The sequence below is a fragment of the Lissotriton vulgaris genome, chromosome 1_1, assembly GCF_964263255.1.
Source record: "Lissotriton vulgaris chromosome 1_1, aLisVul1.2, whole genome shotgun sequence".
In the NCBI taxonomy this organism is placed as follows: domain Eukaryota; kingdom Metazoa; phylum Chordata; class Amphibia; order Caudata; family Salamandridae; genus Lissotriton; species Lissotriton vulgaris.
The window spans coordinates 164,538,733-164,561,777 of record NC_141685.1 but is presented as its reverse complement, the minus strand read 5'-3'; the positions used below and the strand labels follow the sequence as shown (position 1 = coordinate 164,561,777).

General features: G+C 52.6%; 1 protein-coding gene across 1 annotated transcript in view; it reads left to right on the top strand.

Moving 5' to 3' along the window:
* The first annotated feature begins 3,030 nt into the window (after positions 1-3,030).
* Positions 3,031-23,045, top strand: part of LOC147737993 (uncharacterized) — a 73,828-nt gene continuing 53,813 nt past the window's right edge. Inside the window, exon 1 of the mRNA XM_086935646.1 lies at positions 3,031-3,214. The gene's annotated coding sequence lies outside the window, so the exon portion shown is untranslated. The remainder of the gene's footprint in view (positions 3,215-23,045) is intronic.

The window sequence follows — 23,045 nt, the reverse complement described above, 5'->3', positions numbered from 1 at the left end:
GTCCCCTTGATGAGTCTTCAGTGACTGGCAATGGTGTACTCAATTCCCTGGGTCTCGGCAATTGAGCTATCACGCTCACTGTGCCATTCCCTTTAGAGCTAGTTCTCTCTCCTATTACTGACTGTGATGAATTTCCATTTCTCGCCTGATCTGGATCATACACTGACACTATGGGACCAATGGTGGCATTTTGGAGTCCTAAAGTTAGGAGTCCTAACTTTAGGACTCTTAAATGCCTTCTGTTAATACTGAAAGTTTTAAAGTTAGGATTTTTCTCAGTTTAGGAGTCCTAAAGTTAGGACTCCTAACTTTAGGACTCCTAAATGACTTCTGTGTATACAAAATGAGTAAGTGCCTACTGTGAATACCAAAATGGTCGTAAGTTTAGGATTTTGTCTTAAGTTAGTTCTGTGAATCGGGCCCACTGTTCTTGGAAATGGGCCGCTAAACCTGCTCTAGTAAAAGTACTGGGCTGGTCCGTTAACTCTGGTATTTCAGGGTGATATACACACACACCGACAGACACACACACGCACACACAGACAGACACACACACGCACACAGAGACAGACACACACACGCATACAGACACACACACACGCACACACAGACAGACACACACAGACGCGCACACACAGACAGACACACATACGCACACAGACACACACACAGACATGCACACACACACACATGCACCCACAGACACACGCACACAGACACGCACACACAGACAGACACACACACAGACAGACAGACACACACACACACGCACACACAGACACACACACAGACACGCACACACACACACACACGCACACACAGACACGCACACACACACGCACACACAGACACGCACACACAGACACACACAGACACAGACAGACAGACACACACACACAGACAGACACACGCACACACAGACAGACACACGCACACACAGACAGACACACACAGACAGACAGACACACGCACACAGACACGCACACACACACGCGCACACACGCACACACACACAGACACGCACACACAGACACACACAGACAGACAGACACACACACAGACAGACAGACACACACACGCACACACAGACACACACACACACAGACAGACACACACATGCACACAGACACACACGCACACACAGATACGCACACACAGACACAAACAGACATGCACACACAGACAGACACACACGCACACACACACACACACACACAGACACGCACACACAGACAGACACACACACGCATACAGACACACACACGCACACACAGACATACACAGACACACACAGACATGCACACACAGACAGACATACACGCACACACACACACAGACACACACACACAGAAACACACACAGACACGCACACACAGCAGACACACACAGACACACACACAGGTGTGCAGCTCTGGTCCCTGCTTTGGCTCAGAGAAGCCAGTCTCATGCACAGACCTCGATGCACAAGAAACAAAACAGAAACAAAAACCAAGATTTGAAAGAGCTAAGGATGCGTGAGATTACACTGAATTAAATCCCCTCGAGTGACATTTCTCAAAAGTAGTCGAAGATGGAACCTGTTTGGTGTTTGCTTAAGATACCATTAAGTAGTAGTGTTCCGACTGTGAGTGTCTTAACACCCACGTCTGTGTCTTTGCAGGCGCCAATGCTTGTTTCTCATACTAGACCCTGTCATGGACTCAAACACCCATGTCTGTGTCTTTGCAGGCGCCAATGCTTGTTTCTTATAACACCCACGTCTGTGTGTTTACAGGCGCCAATGCTTGTTTCCCATAATACCCATGTCTGTGTGTTTACAGGAGCCAATGCTTGTTTCCCATAACACCCATGCTTGTGTCTTTGCAGGCGCCAATGCTTATTTCCCATAACACCCACGTCTGTGTGTTTACAGGAGCCAATGCTTGTTTCCGATAACACCCATGTCTGTGTCTTTACTGGCACCAATGCTTGTTTCCCATAACATCCATGTCTGTGTGTTTACGGGAGCCAATGCTTGTTTCCCATAACATCCATGTCTTTGTCTTTATAGGAGCCAATGCTTGTTTCCCATAACACCCATGTCTGGGTCTTTACAGGTGCCAATGCTTGTTTCCCATAACATCCATGTCTGTGTGTTTACAGGAGCCAATGCTTGTTTCCCATAACACCCATGTCTAGGTCTTTACAGGTGCCAATGCTTGTTTCCCGTAACATCCATGTTTGTGTCTTTACAGGAGCCAATGCTTGTTTCCCATAACACCCATGTCTGTGTGTTTACAGGAGCCAATGCTTGTTTCCCGTAACACCCATGTCTGTGTGTTTACAGGCGCCAATGCTTGTTTCCCATAACAACCCTGTGTGTGTCTTTACAGGAGCCAATGCTTGTTTCCCATAACACCCATGTCTGTGTATTTACAGTAGCCAATGCTTGTTTCCTATAACACCCATGTCTGTGTCTTTGCAGGAGCCAATGCTTGTTTCCCATAACACCCATGTCTGTGTGTTTACAGGCGGCAATGCTTGTTTCCCATAACACCCATGTCTATGTCTTTGCAGATGCCAATGCTTGTTTCCCATAACATCCATGTCTGTGTCTTTACAGGAGCCAATGCTTGTTTCCCATAACACCCATGTCTGTGTCTTTACAGGAGCCAATGCTTGTTTCCCATAACACCCATGTCTGTCTTTACAGGCGCCAATGCTTGTTTCCCGTAACACCCATGTCTGGGTCTTTACAGGAGCCAATGCTTGTTTCCCATAACACCCATCTCTGTGTCTTTGCAGGCGCCACTGCTTGTTTTCCATAACACCCATGTCTGGGTCTTTACAGGAGCCAATGCTTGTTTCCCATAACACTCATCTCTGTGTCTTTGCAGGCGCCAATGCTTGTTTCTCTGCTGGAGCCTGGCCTGCTGATGAATCTATTGAGCTGCACATCAGATGGAAGGGAGAAGGGTTTCCTCTTCCGGGTCAGCGGCGGCAGAGACAGCATCAGCAGCGGCGGTGACATCACTTCCGGGTTTTCCTTGTGTGTGCAGCCTGCTGCAGAGGAGGAAGGAGCCCTGTCTGTCTGTGCAGTCACCTTCATCTTCAGACCCTCAGAGATCCCCCCCCTCAGACCCCAGATCTGCCCCCTCATACCCCAGAACCCTTCCTCCCCCCAGCCCCTGGAGGAGGAGAGAGCCTGGACAGGTCTACAAAGGTCTCTGCTCAGGTAGGAGATTGTCCGCACCTTCTGCTGTGCTTGTAGAAATAGACTGAATAAACCTGGAGGGAATCTCTGCAGGAGCTGGGCTGTGCTGGGCTCTTCTATCCGGGGGCCCCTGGAGCTGAGCTAGGCTCTTCTATCCAGGGCTCCTGGGTCTGAGCTGGGCTCTCCTATCCGGAGCCCCTGGGGCTGAGCTGGGCTCTTCTATCCAGGGCCCCTGGGGTTGAGCTGGGCTCTTCTATCCAGGGCCCCAGGGGTTGAGCTGGGCTTTTCTATGCGGGGCCCCTGGGGCTGAGCTGGGCTCTTCTTTCCAGGGGCCCCTGGGGCTGAGCTGGGCTCCTCTATCCCGGGGCCCCTGGGGCTGAGATGGGCTCTTCTATCCGGGGGCCTTGGGGCTGAGCTGGGCTCTTCTATCCCGGGCCCCTGGGGCTGAGCGGGCTCTTTTATCCGGGGCCTCTGGGGATGAGCTGGGCTCTCTTATCCGGGGGCCCCTGGGGCTGATCTGGGCCCTTCCATCCAGAGGCCCCTGGGGCTGAGCTGGACTCTTCTATATGGGGGCCCTGGGGCTGAGCTGGGCTCTTCTATCCGGGGGGCCCCTGGGGCAGAGCTGGGCTCTTCTATCTGGGGGCCCTGGGGCTGAGCTCGGCTCTTCTATCTGGGGACCCCGGGGCTGAGCTGGGCTCTTCTATCGGGGGCCCCTGGGGCTGAGCTGGGCTTTTCTATCTGGGGGCCCTGGGGCTGAGCTGGGCTCTTCTATCCGGGGTCCCGGGGGTTGAGCTGTGCTTATCTATGTGGGGGGCTGTGCTGGGCTCCTCTATCCGGGGGCCCTGGAGGGCTGAGCTGGGCTCTTTTATCTGGGTGCCCTGGGGCTGAGCTGGGCTCTTCTATCCGGGGGTCCTGGGTCTGAGCTGGGCTGTTCAATCCGGGGGCCCCTGGGGCTGAGCTGGGCTCGTCTATCCGGAGACCTCTGGGGCTGAGCTGGGCTCTTCTATCCGGGGCCCTGGGGATGAGCTGGGCTCTTCTATCCGGGGGCCCCTGGGGCTGAGCTGGGCTCTTCTATCCAGGTCCCTGAGGTTGAGCTGGGCTCTTCTATCCGGGGCCCCTGGGATTGAACTGGGCTCTTCTATCCAGGGGCCCCTGGGGCTGAGCTTGGCTCTTCTATCCTGGGGCCCCTGGGGCTGAGCTGGGCTCTTCTATCCGGTGGCCTTGGGGCTGAACTGGGCTCTTCTATCCTGGGGCCCCTGGGGCTGAGCTGGGCTCTTCTATCCGGTGGCCTTGGGACTGAGTTGGGCTCTTCTATCCGGGGGCCCCTGAGGCTGAGCTGGGCTCTTTTATCTGGGGGCCCTGGGGCTCAGCTGGGCTCTTTTATCCGGGGCCCCTGGGGCTGAGCTGGGCCCTTCTATCCGGGGGCCCCTGAGGCTGAGCTGGGCTCTTTTATCTGGGGGCCCTGGGGCTGAGCTGGGCCCTTCTATCCGGGGGCCCCTGGGGCTGATCTGGACCCTTCTATCCGGAGGCCCCTGGGGCTGAGCTGGACTCTTCTATCTGGGGGCCCTGGGGCTGAGCTGAGCTGGGCTTTTCTATCCGGGGGCCCCTGGGGCTGATCTGGGCCCTTCTATTCGGAGGCCCCTGGGGCTGAGCTGGACTCTACTATCTGGGGGCCCTGGGGATGAGCTGGACTCTTCTATCCGGGGAGCCCCTGGGGCTGAGCTGAGCTTTTCTATCCGGAGGCCCCTCAGGCTGAGCTGGGCTCTTCTATCCGGAGGTCCTGGGGCTGAGCTGGGCTCTTCTATCCGGGGCCCCTGGGGCTGAGCTGGGCTCTACTATCCGGGGGCCCCTGGGGCTGAGCTGGGCTCTTCTATCCGGGGGCCTCTGGGGCTGAGCTGGGCTCTTCTATCCGGGGGTCCTGGTGCTGAGCTAGGCTCTTCTATCCGGGGGCCCCTGGAGCTGAGCTGGGCTCTTCTATCGGGCCCCTGTGACTGAGCTGGGCTCTTCTATCCGGAGGCCCCTCAGGCTGAGCTGGGCTCTTCTATCCGGGGGCCTCTGGGGCTGAGCTGGGCTCTTCTATCCGGGGGCCCCTGGAGCTGAGCTGGGCTCTTCTATCGGGCCCCTGTGACTGAGCTGGGCTCTTCTATCCGGAGGCCCCTCAGGCTGAGCTGGGCTCTTCTATCCGGGGCCCCTGGGGCTGAGCAGGGCTCTTCTATCCGGGGGCCCCTGGTGCTGAGCTAGGCTCTTCTATCCGGGGGCCCCTGGAGCTGAGCTGGGCTCTTCTATCGGGCCCCTGTGACTGAGCTGGGCTCTTCTATCCGGAGGCCCCTCAGGCTGAGCTGGGCTCTTCTATCCGGGGCCCCTGGGGCTGAGCAGGGCTCTTCTATCCGGGGGCCCCTGGTGCTGAGCTAGGCTCTTCTATCCGGGGGCCCCTGGAGCTGAGCTGGGCTCTTCTATCGGGCCCCTGTGACTGAGCTGGGCTCTTCTATCTGGGGACTTTGGGGCTGAGCTGGGCTCTTCTATCCGGGACCCCTGGGGCTGAGCTGGGCTCTTCTATCCGGGCTGTTCTTGCCTTAGTACATCGGGAAGTACTGCCCATGACGGCGTGCCATGGGTAGTAGGGTTGATACTTCATCTCATTCCTAGATCTAGGGCTGGTCCTTCCTTGTGCTCATTTGTACTTTCCTTAGTTCATCGGGTAGTACCGCCCATGACGGCGTGCCATGGGTAGTACGGTTGATACTTCATCTCATTCCTAGATCTCGGGAGGGTGCAGCCTTGTACTCATTTGTACTTTCCTTAGTACATCAGGTAGTACCACTAATGAGGGTGTGCCTTGCGTAGCAGTGTAGATACTTTCCCAGGTGTTGCACGCCTCTGAAGGTGGCTCCATTCCAAGGGGACGTCTCTTCTCCACAATGCTGCTCCTCTGGTTGGTGTTGCAGGCGATCCAGAAGGCAGTTTTGTTGTTTTTTACAGGCACTTTGCCCGTAGTGGCGCTTATATTCTTATTTTAATGTGTATCCCTTTAAGTAGTATGGTTATGGTCGCATGCCATTGCATGCAACATGTTTTTATTTAATGGTGTTCTATATTCCACATGTTGGTGGAACTGTGATGTTTGCTTTCTGAGAGTCAGTTACAGCTGGACTCTGATGCATGAAGATGGATTGCCGTGCTGCCAATAAAGAAACATCATATTTCTACTACATTTTCCTGATTATTTAACAGTGGCGCTTATAGTCTGTGGACAAATGTCTTGTATGGAACCCTGTGTCAGTGGTACAGGTCCGACTTGACCCGCTCTGCCTGCTTTGTTCTGCAATACATACTGTCCGAGCCACCTATACAGGATACTGTGTGTACCGAGCCAGGACAGTATCAGGTGACCCCACTTTAGGGAACCCTGTCTGTCATTCTGAGGTATGTGGGGGTTAAGGGACCAACAAACCAATCTTATGAACTGGACGGGTGAAAGGGCCCACCGGGTCGTGATATGCGTGGGGCTGAGTCGGAGCGGCTGCATCTTGGTAGGAGTGGAAAGCGTAGTACCGGCATCTATAGGACCAAAGGTCACCCATGAATAAAATATTTCAAAGGTATACACTGCATGCGCTTGTACAACAAATGTTACTGCCCCCCTGTGCTCAATGTTGCCTCTGTCTTCACAATGTTGTGTAACTTCTGCCCTGCAATTAACTCCGATCAAACCAGGAGCTTCATGTTTAAAGAACCATTTCAACTAACGAAAGATCCAATGTGCAAATACCACAGATTTGTTTGGATTAGTAGTTTTGTGCTGAAAAATTCCCCTAATTGTTTGCTCTGGAAAAAAAATCTACCTGAAATGTTTGTTGAGGAGTGGAGCGGAGGGGCCCAGTCCGCGGGCCGCACCAGAAAGACACAACACCGGAACGGCGCCGCAGGTAGGAGATGGCCCTGCCAGGTGCCCCCGGGCTGGACTTCACTGGGGGACAATATCCTACTAAGAGAGCAGCGGGCTGGGAGCCCTGCCGGTCCTTTGGTACACGGGACAGTCGAGTGAGGCCTACACAGGCGGCTGAGCCGGGGACCTCGATTTTCGCGTACCCCGCCCGACGCCCGAGCAGAAGCAGGGGGATCTGGCCTTCGGGAACATGGGCTGTGGTTAGTGCGGCTGACTCTCCTGCACCTGGGGGCCCCTTTGGAGTGTGTGGCGAGTGATGAGAGGGACGTCTCCTACGTACGGGTGCCCAGGGGGAGACACGTGGGCGAAACAGTGGTCAGCTTGCCCGGCTGGGGCTTGAGGCGCCATTGCGACTGGAGGCAGTGGTGTAGAGCCCTAAACAGGGGAGCAGCCACGGCAGGGTCAGCGGAGTCTGCGGGGGCGCCGCACTCATCATTCCGGCAGTCGGATCGGGCTGCAGTGGGCCCCCAGACTGGGAGTGCATACAACGCCCGGAGGATCTGCGTAGTGGGCTGGCCATCGACGCAGTTAGGCAGCCATGACACGCGGAGCAGGTGGTGGTGGGGGAGGCCCCAAGCAAGGCCCGATGGACAAGTTTGTCGTGCCGGGGGGCAACGCTGGAGCCTCCGGTGGATCCCAGGCGGAAGGACCAGACAACGCTGCGCTGATGGCGGCCATCACTCAGTCCCGGGATGTGCTTGATGCGAAGATCGGGGCGGTGGGGTCGGATGTTACGCTATTGCGCCAGGACCTGCGCAACGCGGTATCCCGTATCACGGAGGTCGAGACACGCATCTCGGGGGCAGAGGATGATATAGTGGCTAATCTCGAATCCATCCAGAAAGGATTGGCGCACCGGGTGGAGGATGCTGAAGGGCGCGTCCGGCGCAACAACCTCCGCTTTGTTGGACTGCCCGAGGGCTGTGAGAAGGGAGATATGGAGGGCTTCCTGACGCGGTGGCTGGAGAGTTGAATGTCGCCGGACACTCTTTCTCGCTGCTTCATAATTGAACGAGCGCACAGGGCCCTGATTCAAAGACCGCCGGAGGGAGCACGACCGCGGCCCGTAATAGCTAAGCTCCTAAATTATCACGACATTGACGTGATCCTAAAGCAGGCCAGAGCGAAAGAACCACTGCGGTACGAGAATCAGGGCACAAGTCCTAAAAAAAGAAGTGGGGGGACTCTCCAAGGTAGGCGTGGTCACAGGAAGTGACATCACGACAAGAAGTGACATCACGACAGGAAGTGACATCACGACAGGAAGTGACATCACGACAGGAAGTGACATCACACCAGGAAGTGACATCACAACAGGAAGTGCATCACATATAAGGCAGATCTATCATTTGCATTTAATGCAAGATTTAACAATTAAAGCTGCTTGGTACTTAAGCCTGTGACTCAAGGTCCCTGCCTGGAGGAATTAGCAGCCCAAATGTGGATGAAGTTTGACGAAGGTGACATGAACACATTTTCAAAATGCTACAGGAAAGTTTGACTGCAAGATTTTGTATACATTACAGGTTCCCAGAGAGGCTGCTTCCCACACTCGACAATGACTATTACATACATTAGGGCTCCATATTCACGTTATTCTATCGATGAGTGTTATATGTTATCTCCCCACCTATTGTAAACTAGCGACTCTGTATTAAATAGTTTTGTCTCAGCTGCCTCTCTCTAGCTGTGGCTAGATTTATTTATTTTATTAGAATTAGGGTGACCAACTGGCATTGGAGCAAATTCAGGATGGTGAATGTAAAAATTCAGGACAAAGGGTCAAAATTCAGGACACAAATTCTGGACAGGAGGTCAAAATTCAGGACAAAACTTCAGGACAATAGGTACGTTTTACAGACACATCAGAGGTCGCGCAATAGTATATAAGTAAGCCCAGACATTTCCAAAAGTATTCAACCATTTGCAAACCTATCCATCATGTATCCTTCCATCTATCATTTCACTCATCCATCCCCTCATCCATCCTTTCACTCATCCTCCATTATCCATCCATCCATCCACCCTATCCATCTGTACACTTATCCATCCACTCTTCATTCCCTCCATCCATTCACTCATCCATGCAGCTATTTACCCTTTCACCAATCCAGCCATCCTTTCACTTACTAATCCTTCCACCCATCCACTCTTTTAGTCATCCATCCATCCTCCCTTTCTCTCTCCATCGACACTTTCACTTAGCCTTCCTTCCATCCATCCATCCATCCATCCACCCACCCATCCATCTGCTCATCCACTCATGAATCCATCCATTGCCCCTATAACTCATCCATCTATCATTTCACTCTTTCACACATCTATTCATCCTTTTGTCCATCTACCCTCCCTTTCACTCACTCATCCATACTTGCACCAACCCTTTCACTCATATGTCCATTCATTCACCCTTGCACTTATCAATCCATCCATCATTTCACTCATCCACCTACCCCCCATCATCCACCCACCATCCACACACCCACTCATCCATCCTTTCACCCACCCACCATCCAATCCACTGATCCATCCTTTCACCCATCCACCATCCACCCACCCACTCATCCATCCATCCTTTCACCCACCCACTCATTATCCATCCTTTCACCCACCCACTCATCATCCATCCATCCATTCACCCACCCACTTATCCATCCATCCATCCATCCATCCCTTCACCCACTCTCCATCCATCCATCCTTTCACCCACCCATCCATCCATCCCTTCACCCACTCTCCATCCATCCATCCTTTCACCCACCCATCATCCATCCATCCATCTGTCCTTCCCCTCATCATCCATCCATCCATCCCCTCATCATCCATTTATCCTTCCACTCATCATCCATCCATCCTTTTCCCTCATCATCCATCCATCCTTTTCCCTCATCATCCATCATTCCCCTCATCATCCATCCATCCTTTCCCCTCATCATCCATCCATCCATCCTTTCCCCTCATCATCCATCCATCCATCCTTCCCCTCATCATCCATCCATCCTTCCCCTCATCATCCATCCATCCATCCTTTCACCCACCCCTCATCATCCATCCATTCCCTCATCATCCATCCATCCATCCCCTCATCATCCATCCATCCACCCTTCCCCTCATCATCCATCCTTTCACCCACCCCCTCATCATCCATCCATCCATCCATCCATCCTTCCCCTCATCATCCATCCTTCCTTTCATCCATCCTTCCCCTCACCCATCCATCCATCCCATCCATTTATCCTGCCCCTCATCCATCCATCCTTCCCCTCCATCCATCCTTCTTCTCATCTATCATCCTTCCCCTCACCCTTCTATCCATCCCATCCATTTATCCTGCCCCTCATCCATCCATCCTTCATCCTTCCCCTCATCCATCCTTCCTTTCATCTATCCTTCCCCTCACCCATCCCATCCATTTATCCTGCCCTTCATCCATCCATCCTTCCCCTCCATCCATCCATCCTTCCCCTCATCCATTTATCCTTCCCCTCATCCATCCTTCCCCTCCATCCCTCATCCTTCCCCTCATCCATCTTTCCCCTCATCAATCATCCAGCTACCCTTCCACCCATATATCCAGCTATTTACATTTTCTCTCCATCCTTCCCCTCACTCATCAATCCATCTATCCTCTCTCATTATCCATTTATTCAATCTTTCATTCATCCATTCACCCTTTCACTAATTCATCCAGCCATTCACACATCCCTTCACTTACTTACACGCCCACCTTTCCATATTCATTTTGAGCTGAGCCCTTTTAAGAAGAGGCCCATCAAGAACTTCACCCTCGCTGCAGGGGCCGTTCCAGGAATGGGACAGAAGCCACCCAAAGCGGAGACAGGATCCACCGCAGGGGGGGACAAGAGCCATCACAGGCGGGGGTGGACTGGAGCCACAACATGGGGGGACAGGAGCATCACTGTGGGGGGTGGACTGGAGCCACAACATGGGGGGACAGGAGCAGGAGTCATCACAGGAGAGGGAACGTGATCCACCAGGGTGGGCACAGGGGTGGGCATGCAGTATTCTAGTATCATGTTGGGCTTCTCGCCCCCTCCTGCAAAAGATAACGAGAAGACAGGCTCTCTGTCCAAAATGCCATCCTCCATTGTGATGTACAGTACTTACAGGAGATACTCCGAGAGAACTGATGGAACTGATTGTCCTCCATACTTTGTTAATCAGTGTGGGTGCGATTGTGCCATTTCTTTATTGTATTACATTATGCATGTTGGAAGAACCGAGGTTTGCTTACAAATTAGTGACAGTAATTAAGCTCGGTGAAGAGAAGCAGGTGCTGCCTCGGTGTAATCTGGGGTGTAATCTGGCCGAGTCTAGGATGTTTGGGGCCCTGGGTAGAAATGGAATGTGTGAGCCCCCCTCTAAATAGCAGATACAAGACGCATTCAGGGTTGTTTGCGTGTGAATGGATGCCTCCTGCTCCGAAGCTGCCGCCCCCCCTCTGTCACCTTGAAGCACCTCTTAACAGCTCATCAAGGGCTGGAGGTGTGAGGGTTGCCATCCCGCTGTGCCTCTACAGTGCTGCTGGGGGTCAGCTTTCATACAGCATCGGAGTCAAGTAGGGAGGTGGGGGCAAGCTGTGCCCGGTTAAAATTACGGACAAATGGCAGGGGCGTGGTGACCACCGGCGTGCTTGGTAACTTCAGGATTCAGCCAGCCACTCGCCCAACCGGAAATACTTTATTTACTTTGTGCGCGCCGCGCTCCCGTTTTTTAATGGTGGACGCGGTTTTGATTTAGCAGGGTGGACGGCGTCCACCCTGAAAAACCCTAGAAAATAAGTGGGGGGATGCCGTCCACCCGCGTGGTACCCCGACTCGTGCCCTGACGAGAATCACACTGTCATGGTCTTCCCGGACTACACTCGCATGGTACAACAGCAGCGCCAGTCATTTGCAGCAGCCAAGGCCCGGTTGCGGGACCTGAAACTACAGTATGCCCTGCTATATCCGACCCGGTTGAGAGTGGTGTTTCAATCCCGCACGCATTTCTTCGACTCTCCTGAAGAGGTGTTTCAGTGGACAGATGAAATCAGAACGGTGAAGGCTAACACCTCACAGCGGCGAGACACCGACTCCCAACGGGACGAGGCACAGACGGGACCCCCACGGGAGGGGCGGCGCAAGGGCAATTGGAGATCCAGATCAAGGCAGCGGTCGGCGTCAGATGTGGCCTCCGAGACTGTGTTGGGGGAGACCGAGAGGCAGAAGAAGGGCACGTGACTTGAGCTGAGAGACACTTCGTGGACTTACTCTTCCAGCCCTCTGCTTTATTGAGACCCCGTCGAGGGGTATACTGGGGGGCCTCATCAATCTGGGGACGAGTGGATAACTTTGATGCATTAATGAAGGTTCCGGGGTACGCCTGGGGGGTTACTGGGAATGGGGGGATTCTAGCGGTGGGGAGGGGTCCTTCTTGGTAGATGGGTGGGTGTAGGTTCTAGATTAGTTGTATAAGGGGATGGAGATCCATTGGTGGAGAGGGTCGTTGACTCCGCGTTTGGGGTGGAGGCCCTGCGTCACCGTGACAGGTACTTCATTGTTTCTTGAGGTATGGGGTTGGGGGGAGGGTTCCGGGGAAAAGTTTGTTGTTGTTTCAGGGGGGGTTGACACGATCTGGACAATGTTCTGGTGGGGGTTGAGAACACGCACTGCGGGCGGGAGCAGGACTCAATGGCTGCGAAGGGTACTGGATGTTGAGCCCGGATGAGGGGGCTGTAGAGCCCAGGGACACACTTCGTGTCCTTAGTCAGAATGTGAGGGGCGTGCTGGACAAGATCAAGCGGGGGGCGGTTTTGAAACAGGCCAAGAGAGTGGGGGCGGATATTGTACTGCTACAAGAAACACACCTCTTGGGGTCTAAAACACTGTGCCTTCAGAGGTTTGGCTATACACAGGTCTTCCACGCTGGATTTTCCAGAGGTTCCCGAGGGGTAGCCCTTCTGATACATCGAAGGGTCCCCTATGTCCACTCCACACACTGGCTTGACACACAGGGACGCTACATCTTTGTTCGGGGCGCACTAGGGGGGGAACAGGTGGTACTTGGTAGTGTATACGCTCTGTCTCCTCTGCAGTGGTCCCTAGTGGAAAAAATGTTGGCGGTTTGGGCAGAAATCCCGAATGGACTGGCGGTCATTGGTGGAGATTGGAACGATGTGTTAGAGGCGTCAGGACACACCAAATTGCATGATATGATTAGAAACCTTGGATGGTTGGATATGTGGAGACTGATGCATGGGGCGCGGCGGGAGTACACATTCCTCTCAGCGGTCCACAAATCGTTTTCCAGGCTAGACTATATATTTGTTCCCCAGGCAGCCCAGAATAGGGTGGAGGCAGCGGATATTTTGCCGTGTGGGCTGTCGGATCACTCCCCTACGTCTGTCACTATAGGCCTGAATCAACGGCGGCAGCCGTTTCGCTGGCATCTCTCGGTCTGGCATTTGCAGTTAGGGGACTATCAAGCACATATGAGAAGGGCAATCGTTCACTATCTAGCAGACAATGTAGGGACAGTGGCGACCAAGGGGACACTTTGGGAGGCTATGAAGCCCACGCTACTGGGCGTGGACATTGCCTGGTGCACGGCGGCTAAGAGAAGGCGTAGGGAGACACTGACTCAGGCTGAGTTAGATATCAGGGAACTGGAGCGACGTAGTGGACTTGGGGAGGATCGACAGGTGGAGCAGTTACTACTTGCGCAGCAGTCCTATGCCTCAATAGTAATGGATGAGGCACGACAGATGTGGCTAGCTACCCGCAGCAGAGTGTATCAAAGGGGAGATAAATAAGGGATGATGCTTCATCGACTATGTCAGGGACAGTTCCATGCTCAGACTCCCCCGAGGATTCTGGATGACACAGGCTCCTTGATGACAGATCCCAAGCTGATTGCGGAGGGATTTGCGGCATACTATGCAGATCTATACTCTCCACATGAAAGCATAGACGCGGACCTGGTCGCCAAATTTGTAGACGACTTGCCGCCAAAAGCGATCACCGATGAAACCCGCGAACGCCTAGACAGGCCAACTGATGAGTTGGGGACGGCTCTTGGGGAACTGAATACTGGGAAGGCTCCCGGCCCCAATGGCTTCCCCAGCGAATTCTTTAGGAAATTTCCTCTGCAACTGGGAGTGGTGGAGGAGGCTAGGGAACAGGGCAGTCTACCCCCGGACTGGAGACATGCCGAGGTGGTGGTGTTTCACAAACCGGGTCGACCCCCTGAGCAGTACACATCATACCGCCCGATTTCTCTACTGAATGTGGAGGCCAAGGTTTTGGCCAAAGCGCTGGCCAATAGATTGCTACCATATATTTCCGATCTTGCCCACCCTGATCAGGCGGGGTTCATGCCCCGGCGGGCGACTCGGCACAACATCAGGAGAGCCCATGTCGCGATTGCGGCGGTTCGGTCCTCTAGGACACAGGCGGCGTTATTCTTGGCTGATATGGACAGGGCGTTCGATTCCCTCAGTTGGACGTATCTGTTCTGGCTCTTGCCGCGCCTAAACCTAGGGCCGGTGTTTGTGTCTTATGTGAAGTTACTGTATACCGAACTAACGGCTTCAGTTAGAGTGGCGGGCCGTTGTCATCAAATTTTGCCATTCAGAGGGGTACCAGACAGGGCTGTCCCCTCTCTCCATACTTATTTGCCCTAGCCATGGAGCCCCTTGCGGCCTGGGTCCGGATCGATGCACAGTTGCGGGGGCTTGAGTGGTCGCGGGAAGTGTCGGACCGCATCGCATTGTACGCGGATGACGTCCTGTTTTTCTTGACGGATCTTAACAGATCAGGGCCCCGCATGTTGCGTATATTGCAAATCTTTGGCGAAACCTCGGGCCTCTACATGAATCCCCGCAAATCTACACTCTGGGTACTGGGGGGTGGCCCGACACTGGGAGGCTGGGTATCAGAATTGCAGAAAGCAACAGGAGGCCTTAAGTACCTGGGAGTGTTTTTGACAGAACTGCCGGCAGTCGCGTGGGAGCACAATGTAGCGCCGGTCTGGGAACGGACCCAAGCGGACATTAAAGTATGGTCCCGGATGCCGCTGAACATCTATGGCAGATCGGCCATTTTTAAAATGGTGGCCCTACCCAGACTGCTATATCAGCTACAAAATCACCAGTACCCGATCCAGCCATCTTGGTTTAAACAGGTGGACTCCGCCCCTGGGCAATTCCTCTGGGTGGGAGGATCGATTAGGGTGGCGTTGCGTAAGTGTTTTCGTTCAACATATTGTGGAGGGCTGGCGACCTCAGATGTGCTTTCCTACTACCAGGCGTCCCATTTATTAGTGTTGAATGATTGGTAGTATGGGGAGAGGAGGGACCCGGCATATACGCACTAGAGAGGCTACTGATGGCACCACGTACGCTCCACACATGGCTGTATGAGATGAGGGGGCGCAAGACCCTGCCGCCAGCGACACAAGTGGTCTTTGATGTCTGGAAACGGGCATTGCGGAGGATGGGGTGGTGGCAGACCCTAACTGAGGAAACCCCCCTATGGGGCAACGACCGCTTACCAGGTTTGGCGGCCCTCTCCGGCTTTTCAGGCTGGGACGCAAAAGGTATCTCCCGGTTGGGGGATGTTATGTCAGGAACAACGCTTAAGTCATTCCAGGAGCTCAGCACAGCATTTCACATGCCCCGCACGCAGTTCTTCAGATATTTACAGTTGCGCCATGCCCTAGCCCCAGATCTGGAGGGCTTGATGTCCCTTCCCGAGTTTAGCCCACTAGAGGCCCGAGTCTTTATGGGAAACATAGACACAAAGAGAATTTCACGCATTTACCAGTCGCTGATCATACACTGTTCCTCAGATCTGTAGAAGCTTAAGGAAACCTGGGAGGCTGAGGTGGGGCTGCTGGAGGAGGAGGACTGGAATGAGGCGATGGGGGGTCCCAGAGGGGTGGCCATATCGGTCCGTCTTCGTTTGATACAATTCAAATACTTTCACAGGGTGTACTATACCAGACAGAGGCTTTGGAGGGCGGGCCTGATTGGTTCCCCAGACTGTACTAGGTGTGGACACGAGGAGGGTAACTTCTTTCATACAACGTGGAGTTGCGAACGGTTGAGTAGATTCTGGAATGGCGTCTGGAATGGGTTGGACGAGGCGCTGGGTTGGGTGCTCCCGCATGTGCTAGAGGGGGTGGGAGGCAACATATACAAGAGACACCTGCTCTTGCTAGGCCTCACTGTGGCCAAGAGAGACATTGCAAGGGCCTGGAAAAACCCGCAGGCCCCATCGCTCGTAGCATGGAAGAGGGGCCTAGATTTCTGTATGGGGATGGAGAAACCCATATTCCTGGCTCGGGGCTGCCCTAGCAAGCATTTCAAGATTTGGAAAAGATGGGCAGACTATAGGGGTATTTGGTTGGAGCCACCAGCGGAACCAGACCCTGATCTTGAGGCTTGAGTCCACTCTGGTCTGGACTGTGTGTGTATATAGGACAGGACAGGTTGAGTACCGTGCAGGGGGGGGAGGGATCCTGGTGGGATGGAGTCTGGGATGGTGGGGGGGGGATGGGAGTTGGGAAGGGGAAAGTTGAGTTGTGTACATTGATCCCGATGCTTTGACTATGAACAAAATGATGGATTACGTTATGGTTTATGTATACTGGTGTCCTGCAGATACCTCTGGGGTACAGGGGTCTGCGACCTTTTTATGTGATCTATCAATAAAAATTTGTTTTAAAAAAAAACTTGAGGGTGCCCATACTAGAATATGATTCAGAGGACGAGTCTGGCTGAGGTGTTCTGGTTGATCTGGAGTTTGTGTAGCAGGGTTTTGTTGATTCCGGCATCGAGGGCGTTGCCGTAGTCCAGTCTGCTCATTATGAGTGCACGGGTGACTGTCTTTCTGCATTCTGTGAGGATCCACTTTAAGGTCTTGCAGAGGATGTGGAGGGAGTTGAAGCAGGTGGAGGCGACGGCGTTGATCTGGCGGCTCAAGGTTTACTGTCTATGACGATCCTGAGATTCTTGGCATGTGTGGTGAGGGTAGATGTTCGTCCTATCTTTAGTAGCCACCAGGTGGAGTCCCACCTGACGTGCTTTTCCCGAAGATCACGGTTTAAGTCCGTCAGTGTTTTAGACAGTTGATCTTCACCCAGTGAGCAATTCCAGTCACACAGGAATAAAACTTCATCCGGGCACTGGGCGTCTTGGCCATGAGAGACAGTTGTGTGTCAGTATAGGAGAAGACGTTGGTGTTATGAGAGTGGATGATACTAGCTAAAGGGATCATGTATGCGTTGACGAGGGTCGGGCTCCGGGAAGATCTGCGTGGAACTCAGCAGACAAGGTCACCGGCATGCAACGTGTACGGTGACAGGATGACTGACTTGGTTCTTCCAGCCAGGAAGAAGCAGATCCATCGGAGTACGTCTCATTGGATTCTGATCTGGAGGCGTTGGATAAGGATGGGTATACACCTGTTACAACGCAACTTTTACAACTACCTACTGTTACAACGCAACTTTTACAACGCATACCATTACAACGCATTGCGCTGGGGGGCGCTCTAGGATAGGGAATAAGTATAATTCACTATCCAACACCTTCCCTAGGGTCCACGGGGACTGGAGTTAGAATAGTAAATTATACTTACCATTATCCAGCACCTCAAAGCGCTATGCGTTGTAATGGTATGCGTTGTAATGGTCGCGTTGTAACAGTAGGTAGTTGTAATGGTATGCGTTGTAACATGGTACATCCATAAGGATGGGGTGGGAGACCGTCTCAAACTCTACAGAAAGGACCAGGAGAATGAGATCACCATGTCTCTTCTGTCCAGAGTCATGCAAATGTCATCCATGGCGGGGATGTGGACAGTTTCCAAGCTGTGATTGGGGCTCAACCAGACTGAGTGGTTTTGAGGAACTGGTGGTCCTTGAGGTATTCAACAAAGTGTCTGTTGACCATTTTCTCCAGGACGTAAACCGAGAATGGTAGCAGGGGGATCGGCCTGTGGTTGGTGAGCGTTTAAGGGTTTGAGGGGGTTTCTTCAGCAGTGGGAGGACAGTGGTGTCTTTCTCTCAATCAGTTCTTCCTCAGGGTCTGTAGTAAGATCGAGAGATCCACCCCCAGGCACCACCAACTCTGAATGCTGTATTAGCGCAGAGTATTGGAGTGGCCAGGCAAGGGAAAGGGGTTTAGGGGATAGGAACTGCGAGGAGCGAGATTTCAAAAAGAGAACACACATAATATTCAGATAGAACTTGAGTTTTGAGTTCCCCATAAAACTTCCCCCGCTTTTGAAGGATTAGGTTTTTTACCCTGTTTGGTGAACTTAGAAGAACTCTCGCTCTCTTTCTCCATTCTGCTTTTTTGAGGGTTTCTGCTTCTCTACCGGCTCTCTTAAACTTAGGCTGTAAGATAAAGGTGATAAGGTGAAGTCACTTGTTCAACGCTAACCTTTTAACACCTTAGCTACACCCAATTCTAGACACTGCTACAAGGATACATTCCGTAAAGAGCTTCATTAAACATTTCTCTCCCTCTCCTTCGATAGTTCAACGCCCCAGGTTAAGTCATCTGGCTGCGAAAGATAGTTATATGAACTGAACAATAATATTCATGAATCATATTCTTTACTCTTCAGTCAAACAGGTTTGTCTCTATGGAGCTGCCTTCCCTGGAATTGTGTGACTAATAATGGTATTTAGTGGTAGCACAAGAAATGATGTTATATTTAGTCTCTTACTTCGAGTAAGAACCAAAACTATGACGAGGCTTGAAACGCCAAGGAATCAGCTCTCTCTGCCTCTCTCAGCCCTCACTAGGGGGGCATCCTCTCTGTCCCAAGTGAAGGCTGGATCACTCACAGCGTGAGCGTACTCATCACCAAAGAGCTCAGCTGAAGAAACGTTGGCCAACAAACTCCGTCAACAAAACTGAGTAATCCAGTTTATCGCTGGAGCTCAGGAAAGAAGGGATTACTCCGATCATTTCCTGGAGTAGTAATTGTAAGTGAGAGCACTGTTCCAGTCCTTGTCAGTGAGATGTTCTTGTTTTTGCGGGCTGGTCTGGTGGGGGTGTGTGTGTTGGACCAGGATGCTGAACTTGATGCGGGCCTGGTCTGTCCAGGAGACTGGTGAGGGCTCCTCGAATCTGTTGTTGTTAAAGGTGGTGAAAATAGGATTCAGGAGGTGTCCAGCGACTTTGTTTGGTCCCTGTACTCTTTGGGTTAGACCCATGTTTGCAAAGTCTTATTTTTAGTTGGAGTTGTCGTAGCCTTCCAGATAGAACTTCTCGTCTCCGAGTTGGATGATATTGCTAGTGTCCAGGGCTAGTGGTGTGACGATGTCCGCTATGGAACCAGTGAAGTTTGTGTGCGGTCCTGGTGGTCTGCAGATGAAAATGCCGCTTAGGGTGAAGTTGGCTGTGATGTTGTGTCTGGAATGGAGTTCTTGTGGATGATGGTGATTCTGCCTCTGAGCTTGTGAAGTCTGTCTTGCCTGGTGATCTTACACCTGGGGGGGAGGTGGCTGTGGTGATGTCAAGTGCTGATGCAGGGTTCAGCCAGGTTTCCATGAGGAAAAGTAGGTCAGTTTTTTGTTGTGCAGTAGGTCCCAGATCTCTGTGGCTTGGTGAGTGAGTGAGTGGATGTTGATGAACTTGCATTTGAGTGCGGAGTGTTGTCTCACTAGTTGCGAGACTGTGTGTGCGAGAGAGTGGGGTGTTGGTTGCTGCTGGTGCGGATGCGGTGAGTGTTGGGTATGGGTAAGTGCATGAAAACTTGCAGGAAGCACAAGACAACGCTCCCTCGATGTTGTGTGGGGCAGTGAGGCACCAGCATGTGGAAGGGTGGCTGGGATTGAGGTTGAGGAGGGTCGCATTAGGTTGTAGCAGGAGTGGAGAGGACCAGGGTTCCTGTCACTGGGCATCGTCCATTCATGGATGGGCGCAGACTGGCTTGCCTTTGGCATGCCTTCAGGGCATATGGCCATGTCTGAACTTGGGTGGCGGAGTGAGCTAAAGAATGATGTTGGATTAAACCCAGATCAGTTGACTGGGGGTGAGTGCTTGCAATGTTCAACACTCCGTCCATCATCCCCTTTGGTATCGCTTTGTTGGCCCTAAGTTGGCAGGGTATGCCCAGACTTGGGTCCAGTGCACACTTTGCCACTGAATTCAAGCTAGCCTGGCTGATGACGACTGATTAACCAGAAACCGGTCCTAGGATGCTTGCTTTCGGTCCAGGGAAGACATGGCTTGGCAGTTCGGGCTGGACTGTTCCCATGAGGCACAGGGTCAGACTGATTTGCATATGGCCATGTCTGCACTGAGGTGGCGGAGTGAGCTAAAGAATGATGATGGACAATGGGCAGACTTATATTAAGGAAAGAAACCAGTTGCTGTCTGTGGCATCAGTTGCATGACAGCTACTGCAAGACAGTCCGGCTCAAGACCGTCTTTAGTGTTTTTAAAGCATGGAGTGCTTCACGGAGAGCATGTAGCATTGGTAGATTATCATTCCACACTCCCGTAAATAATAATTTTACTCTCCCAGAAGTATTTAGAGACACTTGAATGGGAAAATGCAAGAGAGTGGGAGTAAATAGAATTGTCTGTTCCTTTTCCCCCACTGGTCTTCGATCCTTTGAAGAACTGAAAGAAAATTTTACTTTGAATTGGTGGGATTTTTTAAAATTCTTCAAATTAGAGATCTTCTTGAACGGAAAGGAGGGGGACAGGCTAAATTTGGGAAAGTTTAAATTATTGAAAGGATAATCCAAAATAAAGTAAGCAGCCATCCCGGATGATATGGACAAACCTCTAAAAAAATGAAAGGTGAAGGTAGGAGTGTCCGATGAGACATTTTTTATGCTCATGAGTTATTGCATTCGGTTTTGATATCTGCTAGGTTACAGGCACAGTTTTATAAAACGTGTTTCTTTTTGTATGATACACCTGAAAAAATCTCGAAATGGGTTTGAGGGAAGGGAACATGTTGTCCTCGCTGTGCAGTCTGTAATGCAGAGAGTGTTCATATTTTTGCATCATGTCAGGATTTGCAGAAATTGTATAAAGATATCACAACGTTTTTATCAGAAGTGTTAAAAACTGAAATAACACATAGGGGCTGATTCTGATGCGGGTTGGAAAGCATTCCCACCCAGGGCCTGATTCTGATGCGGGTTGGAAAGCATTCCCACCCAGGGCCTGATTCTGATGCGGGTTGGAAAGCATTCCCACCCAGGGCCTGATTCTGATGCGGGTTGGAAAGCATTCCCACCCAGGGCCTGATTCTGATGCGGGTTGGAAAGCATTCCCACCCAGGGCCTGATTCTGATGCGGGTTGGAAAGCATTCCCGCCCAGGGCCTGATTCTGATGCGGGTTGGAAAGCATTCCCACCCAGGGCCTGATTCTGATGCGGGTTGGAAAGCATTCCCACCCAGGGCCTGATTCTGATGCGGGATGGAAAGCATTCCAACCGAGGGCCTGATTCAGATGCGGGTTGGAAAGCATTCCCACCCAGGGCCTGATTCTGATGCGGGTTGGAAAGCATTCCCACCCAGGGCCTGATTCTGATGCGGGTTGGAAAGCATTCCCGCCCAGGGCCTGATTCTGATGCAGGTTGGAAAGCATTCCCACCCAGGGCCTGATTCTGATGCAGGTTGGAAAGCATTCCCACCCAGGGCCTGATTCTGATGCGGGTTGGAAAGCATTCCCACCCAGGGCCTGATTCTGATGCAGGTTGGAAAGCATTCCCGCCTAGGGCCTGATTCTGATGCAGGTTGGAAAGCATTCCCACCCAGGGCCTGATTCTGATGCAGGTTGGAAAGCATTCCCGCCCAGGGCCTGATTCTGATGCGGGTTGGAAAGCATTCCCGCCCAGGGCCTGATTCTGATGCAGGTTGGAAAGCATTCCCGCCCAGGGCCTGATTCTGATGCAGGTTGGAAAGCATTCCCGCCTAGGGCCTGATTCTGATGCAGGTTGGAAAGCATTCCCACCCAGGGCCTGATTCTGATGCGGGTTGGAAAGCATTCCCACCCAGGGCCTGATTCTGATGCAGGTTGGAAAGCATTCCCGCCCAGGGCCTGATTCTGATGCGGGTTGGAAAGCATTCCCACCCAGGGCCTGATTCTGATGCAGGTTGGAAAGCATTCCCGCCTAGGGCCTGATTCTGATGCAGGTTGGAAAGCATTCCCACCCAGGGCCTGATTCTGATGCAGGTTGGAAAGCATTCCCTTCCAGGGCCTGATTCTGATGCGGGTTGGAAAGCATTCCCTTCCAGGGCCTGATTCTGATGCGGGTTGGAAAGCAATTCCACCCAGGGCCTGATTCTGATGCGGGTTGGAAAGCATTCCCACCCAGGGCCTGAACTGATGCGGGTTGGAAAGCATTCCCTTCCAGGGCCTGATTCTGATGCGGGTTGGAAAGCATTCCCGCCTAGGGCCTGATTCTGATGCAGGTTGGAAAGCATTCCTTCCCAGGGCCTGATTCTGATGCAGGTTGGAAAGCATTCCCGCCCAGGGCCTGATTCTGATGCGGGTTGGAAAGCATTCCCTTCCAGGGCCTGATTCTGATGCGGGTTGGAAAGCAATCCCACCCAGGGCCTGATTCTGATGCAGGTTGGAAAGCATTCCCGCCTAGGGCCTGATTCTGATGCAGGTTGGAAAGCATTCCCACCCAGGGCCTTATTCTGATGCAGGTTGGAAAGCATTCCCGCCTAGGGCCTGATTCTGATGCAGGTTGGAAAGCATTCCCACCCAGGGCCTGATTCTGATGCAGGTTGGAAAGCATTCCCGCCCAGGGCCTGATTCTGATGCAGGTTGGAAAGCATTCCCGCCTAGGGCCTGATTCTGATGCAGGTTGGAAAGCATTCCCACCCAGGGCCTGATTCTGATGCAGGTTGGAAAGCAT